Source organism: Oryctolagus cuniculus, chromosome 19 (assembly GCF_051225735.1).
Source record: "Oryctolagus cuniculus isolate XC-2025 breed Fujian yellow rabbit chromosome 19, ASM5122573v1, whole genome shotgun sequence".
Classification (NCBI taxonomy): Eukaryota; Metazoa; Chordata; class Mammalia; order Lagomorpha; family Leporidae; genus Oryctolagus; species Oryctolagus cuniculus.
The window spans coordinates 47,194,371-47,202,100 of record NC_142885.1 but is presented as its reverse complement, the minus strand read 5'-3'; the positions used below and the strand labels follow the sequence as shown (position 1 = coordinate 47,202,100).

General features: G+C 48.0%; 1 pseudogene across 1 annotated transcript; it reads left to right on the top strand.

The window, feature by feature from the left end:
* Positions 1-372: 372 nt before the first annotated feature.
* Positions 373-3,470, top strand: LOC149120561 (ras association domain-containing protein 3 pseudogene; annotated as a pseudogene). Its single transcript, XR_016225611.1, has one exon. The product of XR_016225611.1 is annotated as a ras association domain-containing protein 3 pseudogene (transcript).
* Positions 3,471-7,730: the final 4,260 nt, after the last annotated feature.

Genomic DNA, 7,730 nt, shown 5'->3' with positions numbered 1-7,730 from the left:
TATAACTCTACCTTTCAAATAAATAAATAAATCTTTGAAAATAAATAAACAGTCTAGAGCATTCTTTAAGATGAGGGATCTGGGGACCAAGTTAAACAGATTGCCTGTTGATGCATGTGAGCTCCATGCAAACGAATATGAGGGTACTTCAAAAAGTTCATGGAAATGGAATTAAAATGTAGGTTTCTTTTGGTGCAAAAACATTTTGAGACCCACACATAGGTTTTTTTATAAATAATTATTTATGGAGGGTCCCGGACGGCAGGCTGGCTGGTGGAGCGGCGGCCGCAGCTGCAGCAGGACGGCCCGCTGGCAGCTCGGGGCCGCGCGCCGGGAACCTCGCCGGGCGGGCGGGCGCGGCACCCGCTGGGACCCGGGACCAGCAGCATGAGCAGCGGCTACAGCAGCCTGGAGGAGGACGCCGAGGACTTCTTCACCGCCAGGACCTCCTTCTTCCGGAGAGCGCCTCAGGGCAAGCCCCGCGCGGGCCAGCAAGATGTGGAGAAAGAGAAGGAAACTCACAATTACCTCAGCAAAGAGGAAATAAAAGAGAAAGTTCATAAGTACAATTTGGCAGTCACAGACAAGTTGAAAATGACCTTGAATTCAAACGGGATTTACACTGGCTTCATTAAAGTGCAGATGGAACTCTGCAAACCCACCCAGATGTCGGGGAAGCTCGCGCCTGGCAGCAACGGCTGTATGAACACGCTTCATATCAGCAGCACAAACACTGTCGGGGAAGTGATTGAGGCCCTGCTCAAAAAGTTCCTCGTGACCGAGAGCCCTGCCAAGTTTGCACTTTATAAGCGTTGTCACAGGGAAGACCAAGTCTACGCCTGCAAGCTGTCAAACCGGGAGCATCCACTGTACCTGCGTTTGGTGGCAGGGCCCAGAACAGACACACTTAGCTTTGTTCTTCGTGAACATGAAATCGGAGAGTGGGAAGCCTTCAGTCTTCCAGAGCTGCAGAACTTCGTGCGCTTGCTGGACAAAGAAGAAGACGAGCAGCTGCAGAGCCTGAGGCGGCGCTACTCTGCCTACAGACAGAAGCTGGAAGAGGCCCTGGGCGAGGGCTGGAAGCCCAGGTAGAGCGGCCGGCTCCCTGCCAGGAAGGCACGCGGCGGGCCCCACGCACCCAAGTGCCTCGCTTTGCAGAGGGCTGTGTGCTCGCCCTGGGACGCTAGGGTCTTCCTCCTTTTCTCTCTAGATCTAGTTCCTACGACCTGGTCACGCAGCCTCCTGCACCTTTAGCCACTGTGTAAGGGACTCTGCTAGCTTGTTCCATGGCAGCGAGCCGGGGCCCGCAGGCAGCCTTGGCAGGAGCGTCTAGAGTGCTTGGAAGCATGAACTCTGTGTTTTTGTGTTTTTATCTTCTTTTAGGTTGTTTTAGTTCTGTGAGGAAGATGTTAAGCTTCAGGATGTGCAGATGACTTTTTCAAAGCTTAATGAGGAATCTCTCAGAATGCTCGTTCTGTGTTGAAACTACCTGTTCATGTCTGGTTTTATAAGTGTCGAGAGGAAACGATCCATGTGAATTCAAAGGCACGGGAGTCTAGGAACGCCTAGACATCCGAGGAGGAGTTCGAGGAAGAACGTTCAGAGCAAGTTTGGAAGAAGGCACGTGCGGAGACGGAGACGCGGAAGGCCCGGGACACGCTGGGCTGCAGAGTTGGTGGTAGAGGCTTATAGAGTGAAAGGCATTCAGTGTGGAGATACTCAGCCAGTTTTAGGATTGCTTGATTGCCTTGTGGGTTCAATGTGGGAACAGAGCCAAAGAGGTAGGAGCTAAGCCAAAGGAGGGAGCCAGGAGCTGTGAGCTGAGCACAGGATGCGGCCTGGACATAGCGGGGCCTCGCCCAGCCAGGGCTGCGCTCTGGGGAGTGGAAGGTCTGACTGGTTCGGGCCTTGGCCCTTTACTGCCTCCTGTTTTCCCCGCCAAGAGTTGTTTCCAAAGTAAGGGCAGCTGGTTTCCCCTTGACCGTCAGCTGGGAGCAAAGGGCCTTGAGCAAACTTGGGTGACAATCACTCCCTGCCCATTTTCTTCAACCCCTCTCCCCCGCCCAGTCCTTGTCCCCTGTCCTGCCTTTTCTCTTGCTTTCCCTCCCCCACCCCCTTCCTCCATCCTGCCTCTCCTTCTCTCTCCTCCTGATTGATTGAAGAGCGAGGGCCACCCCAGCCTTCTCTGTTCTAGGCAAGGAGGGAGAAAAGGCCCCCGCCCCCCGCTGACCTCACCGCAGGCGTTTGTCCTGGCTGTAATGTAACAAAGGCGCCTGTTCCTTCCAACCAAAGAGATGCTTGTGCAATAGAAGCCTTCCTTAAAACAGGCGACATGACCTCATTTTACGCAGCATGTATCTGCAAGTGGGGAAAGGCGTGCTGTGGTTTCAGAGGGGCCTTATGTCGTAGCTTTATCTAGTTTTTTTTTTTTTTGTCTTGTTTTATAAATTCCCAAGGAATTGTTAACACTTTGGTGACACCTAATGGATTCCTATTAAAATTCCAAGGTGCTTCAGTTCTTTGCCTCTTCAGTGAACTGTGCCTTGTATTTCTGTCTCCCTGCTTTTCAGAGAATCCCCTTGTTGCTGGAGGCAGATTCCATGTTGGTTCTGCTGTGGCACCTGAGTAACTGAGACAATCGTTATCTTCATAAGCTTTTCAGGAAAGTTGGAAAAAAAATAGAAGTAGAACTAGCTATAAAATATGTATGGCACCTCTTGTTTAATTTTGCATGTAACTTCTTAGGCATTGATGAGGCTTTAGTGACATTGTCATCTGACACTTTATTGTTCAGGGACTGCCTTTGTGAGTTGCATACTGGTTTTACTGTTCAGACCTTGAGGCTTGAGTATGCAGTCGTCAGCCACCTGGTCTTTTAATTACTCAACCCAGTGAGTTTATATTTGGTGAAGCATTTGTTTCTCAGATTAAGACACTGTTAGAACTTAAGGTAGTAGCTGATAGGTATCTGTGATTTTTTTTTTTACTTGAAGTAGAGATTTGTCTAAAACAGGCATCCTCAATCTGTATTTATCTGGAACCTCGCTCACTGTCATGAGCACTACAAGTTGCGATTTGGAAAACTTAACTGTCTTGGAATCCTGCCAGGTCGTGGTTCTTGAAGACTGATGTTCTCTCCCAACACTGGAAACTGCAGCAGCATTTGTAATGTGTCAAAGAAGGAAAACGGCCTCTATGGCCGAAGACTTGTTACAAATCATCGTGCGATCATCATTAGCGTTTCCAAGCTTTGCCTGATGCTGTTTCTCTTCAGTAGGTGATGGTACAGGGAAGATGTTACACGCAGGGGCGGTGTTGAAGGGCAGCATTGAAATCGCAGAAGTAAAAAAGTTATAATATTTATAATTTTGATGAGTTTATTTTTATAGGGAAGATTTTTCTCCCCTAAAATAATTTCTGGAATGGCAAAATTGTTTCCATTATTAAAAATTGAAGTTGTTAAAAAATAATTATTTATTCATTTGAAAGTCAGAGTCACACAGAGAGAGAAGGAGAGGCAGAGAGAGAGGTCTTCCATCCGCTGGTTCATTCCCCAATTGGCTGCAATGGCCAAGCCTATGCCAATCCGAAGCAGGAGCCAGGAGTTCCTTCCAGGTCTCCCACTGGGGTGCTGGGACCCAAGGACTTGGGCTGTCTTGTCTTCTGCTTTCCCAGGTCACAGCAGAGAGCTGGATCAGAAGTAGAGCAGCCGGGACTTGAACCAGTGCCCACACAGGATGCTAGCACTGTATTACTCGCTATGCCACAGTGCAGCTTTACTCGGTATGCCACAGAGCCAGCCCCTGGATGTGTGTGTATGTGTGTGTGTGTGTTGTTGTTGTTGTTTTTAATGATGTGTATTTTCTATGAACTTTGCAAAGCATGTCAGTAAATGACCTATAGATATATCGAATACAAGCAAATGCAGTGCTAAAATAAATAATACATAGAGAAATCATATTAATATATAAGTGCCTTTCTGTTAAGACCTAGTAGGGCCCAGTGCCGTGGCTCATTAAGTTAATCCTCCACCTGTGGCACCGGCACACCGGGTTCTAGTCCCGGTCAGGGCACCGGATTCTGTCCCGGTTGCTCCTCTTCCAGTCCAGTTCTCTGCTGTGGCTCGGGAGTGCAGTGGAGGATGGCCCAAGTGCTTGGGCCCTGCACCTGAATGGGAGACCTGGAGGAAGCACCTGCCTCCTGGCTTTGGATCAGCACAGCGCACCAGCTGTAGCAGCCATTTGGGAGGATGAACCAACTGAAGGGAGACCTTTCTCTCTCTGTCTCTCATTGCCTCACTCTGCCTGTCAAAAAATTTAAAAAAAAATTAAAAAAAAAGACCCAGTAGAAAAATTGGGAATTAACACTTGGCACCCATCTGCTAACAAGAATAATTGAATATAAGGAATTGGGTGACAGCTACTGCAGAGCTGAAAAGGCAAGGGGGAACACTCTGCAGGGATCCCTTTGTGCTGGGAGAGTTGCGGGGAGACACTCGGGGAAGGGCATGGCTCTCAGCCACTTGGCTCCGGTGGGGCCTGGATAGAGCCTCAGATGTCTGAGGAACAGGCGCTGGCCGGCTGGGTTGGTGCCTCGGACAGAGTACTGTGGGGCTGGTTCTAGACTATGGAAAGAACTGAACCCAACTGCATCCAGCTGGGATGAACAACAGCAGCTGTGCTGATGATGATAGAAACCAGAGTTTCTCTCTAGCGCCCCCTAGTGACAGAACCTAAGAAGGTGCTTGAGGGCAAAGGAAAATCAAGTGGTGAGAGAGGGCACCTAATAACTCAAACAAGATGTGCATGTGGTTTATAATCCAAACTACAGGTGGGGTGGGGAGGAGGTGCAGCACTTACTGGCTTCTGTTTATCATTCCTGGTTAAATGTTGAATGGCCCTAGAGGCTTCCTTAAATCAAGGGATTAAATTGGTTTTTCCCATCTAGCTTGAAACTTTATGAGCAATAAATCAATACAGTAAAATCATCACTCTGGGTCTAGGGAAAGCGTGAGCAGACCCGAGCTCATACATTCTGCACAGATCCTCACCTTGCCTTTTGGGAGAGGTGGGTCCACATGGAAAATGACAACCAGCAAAGGCCCCAGGCACTGAAAATGAGCCTGAATTGCCCTCTCGGATTATCTTTCCTGCCACCTCCCAGTACTTTACCACTTACCTAAAAGCAGACAAAATAATAGGCTCTTTTGTTTCCAGTACCTATAATGTGCATTCCAGGTTTGTTTGGGGGGCACAGCTGTGAAATCTTTCAGCACTGACATAATTCTCTTCCTTCCAATTGTGAAGCATTCTCTGAGCAATGTAATTGTTGTCCACTGCAGTTCTTACAATGTGTCCACATGCCAATCACTTCTCCTTCAAGTTTTGGTTGTTTCCTGCTGTGTTAACACACAGAATGAGCCTTCCAGCTGTTGAAAGATGTCAGTGTGTTTATATGAATGACTTCCAATTTCCTAGGGCTGAAAGCAAAGAGATCTGCAGATTCTGCAGAAACAACTGGGCTTGGACTTACCTCTTCCTTGGGGTCAGTAATAGTATTATTTAAAGTGGCATAGAGAAGTAGACAGTGCCATTTTATCCTAAGAACTCTTTGATAATTCTACTGTACCCGGCATATCACTCCCAAATCTTTTCTGGAAGGGAGAAACTTTGTCTCATGGTAGGTTCTTCCAGGAGCTCTGACCATGTTATTTATCGTAGTGTTCACAGACAGCGCAAACTCACCAGATTTTTTCTGATGTTTCAAATTTTGTCTAGAGTATGCAGTTCTGGTCACTAAGAGATCTCTATGTCCCAATGATCTGAGCTACAATGTTTGTTTCCTTCAATGGAAAGAGGAGCCCTAGGAGACTCTCTGCCTGCGGCGCCAGCACACTGGGTTCTAGTCCCGGTCAGGGCACCGGATTCTGTCCTGGTCGCTCCTCTTCCTGTCCAACTCTCTGCTGTGGTCTGGGAGGGCAGTGGAGGATGGCCCAAGTTCTTGGGCCCTGCACCTGCATGGGAGACCAGGAGAAGCACCAGGCTCCTGGTTTCGGATCAGCGTGGTGCGCCAGCCCCAGCGTGCTGGCCGCAGTGGCCACTGGGGGGTGAACCAACAGAAAAAAAGGAAGACCTTTCTCTCTGTCTCTCTCTTTCTCACTGTCCACTCTGCCTGTCAAAAAAAATATTGTTAAATTTCCTGTTGTAGCTTGAAGGGTGTACTCCCTCCACCCACTCCCCAAAAAAAGGTCTGTTGAAATCCTAACCTCTGGTATCTGTGACCATGACCGAACTTAAAAACAGGGTCTTTGTAGAAATCATTGGCATGGGTGTTAAGACAACGTCACCCTGGAGTAGGGCGGGCCTTAATCCAACATGACTGATGTCCTTATACAAAGAGACCCAGAGGGAAGGTTGAGGTGGAGAACAGCCATGAGCCTGGGACTACCAGCAGCTGGAGGAACCAAGGAGAGACTTTTCTTCCCCTAGAGACTCCAGAGAGACTGCAGCCTTGCAAACTCCTTAACTTGCACTTGGCCTCCTAAACCCTGAAAATATAAGGGCTGCTTAAAGCCTCCCAGGTCACAGTTGTATGTGACAGCAGCCCTGGGGAACTAACCCATCTCCCACATCCACCAGCCAGGGTTCTGGCACATTCCATCTCCTTTTTCTTGTCTCCACAGCTCTGTCTCTGCTTTGTTCTGTTTGGTGCCTCCTGCACAGGTGAGAGCTCCCAGCCCCCTCTGCACTGCCTGGACACAGGGACAGAGGACTGGCACACAACCTCACAGACATTCCCACTGGATGCCTATGCTGGCACCATCGGGTGAGTGCGGTGCTTCCTGGGATCGGATGAAGCCTCGCTGGCATTCCACTGGGGGTGCAATGCACCCACTGCTCCCTGTTGTTACTAAAGATAAAAGCCTAGAGGCAAATGATAGAATTCCCAGCATCTTCACTCTCTTATGAATGTGGCCTAATTTCCCCGAATTGTGATTACTCTGGTTATGCAACCGTGTGTTACCATACTAGAGGCCTCTCACCAGATGATTCCTTATGCTCCCACCCACATCAGCAGTCATGTCTCAGAATCTCGTAATGCTGATTATGCCTGTGACTTCAAAGTTAGCAGTACTGCATAGGGGAAGCACAAACACAGGGGGGCGGATGCTGGAGGTCAGGACTGCGAAGGTTCCTTTCCGATTCCTTCTATTTTCTTGGTGAAAGGAAGCAAAGTCAGTTGCTGGCCATTAAGAAGAGAAATGGGGCATCAAAAGCTTGAGCACAAGAGAGAAATAACAGATTGCAAAGCTCTTGGCTCGCTAAAAATTTCTGATTTTTTAATATAATAAAAATTAAATAAAAATGTTCATTAAAAATGACGTTTTTTCAGGCACGATCATGTAATTTCATGTCCAAACCATGAAAGTTTTTCTAAGAAGAGGAAAATGTTTTCAAAAAGTTAAAATTCTATAACTTCTGGAAATACATATTAATGAATATTGATTTTAATAAAAGATGACTCTATTTAAGTTTCTTTTTTTATTTGACATGTAGAGTTACAGACAGTGAGAAAGAGAGACAGAGAGAAAGGTCTTCCTTCCGTTGGTTCACTCCCCAGATGGTTGCAATGGCTTGAGCAATGACAATCCGAAGCCAGGAGCTAGGTGCTTCCTCCTGGTCTCCCATGTGGGTGCAGGGAGCTAAGCACCTGAGCCATCCTCCACTGTC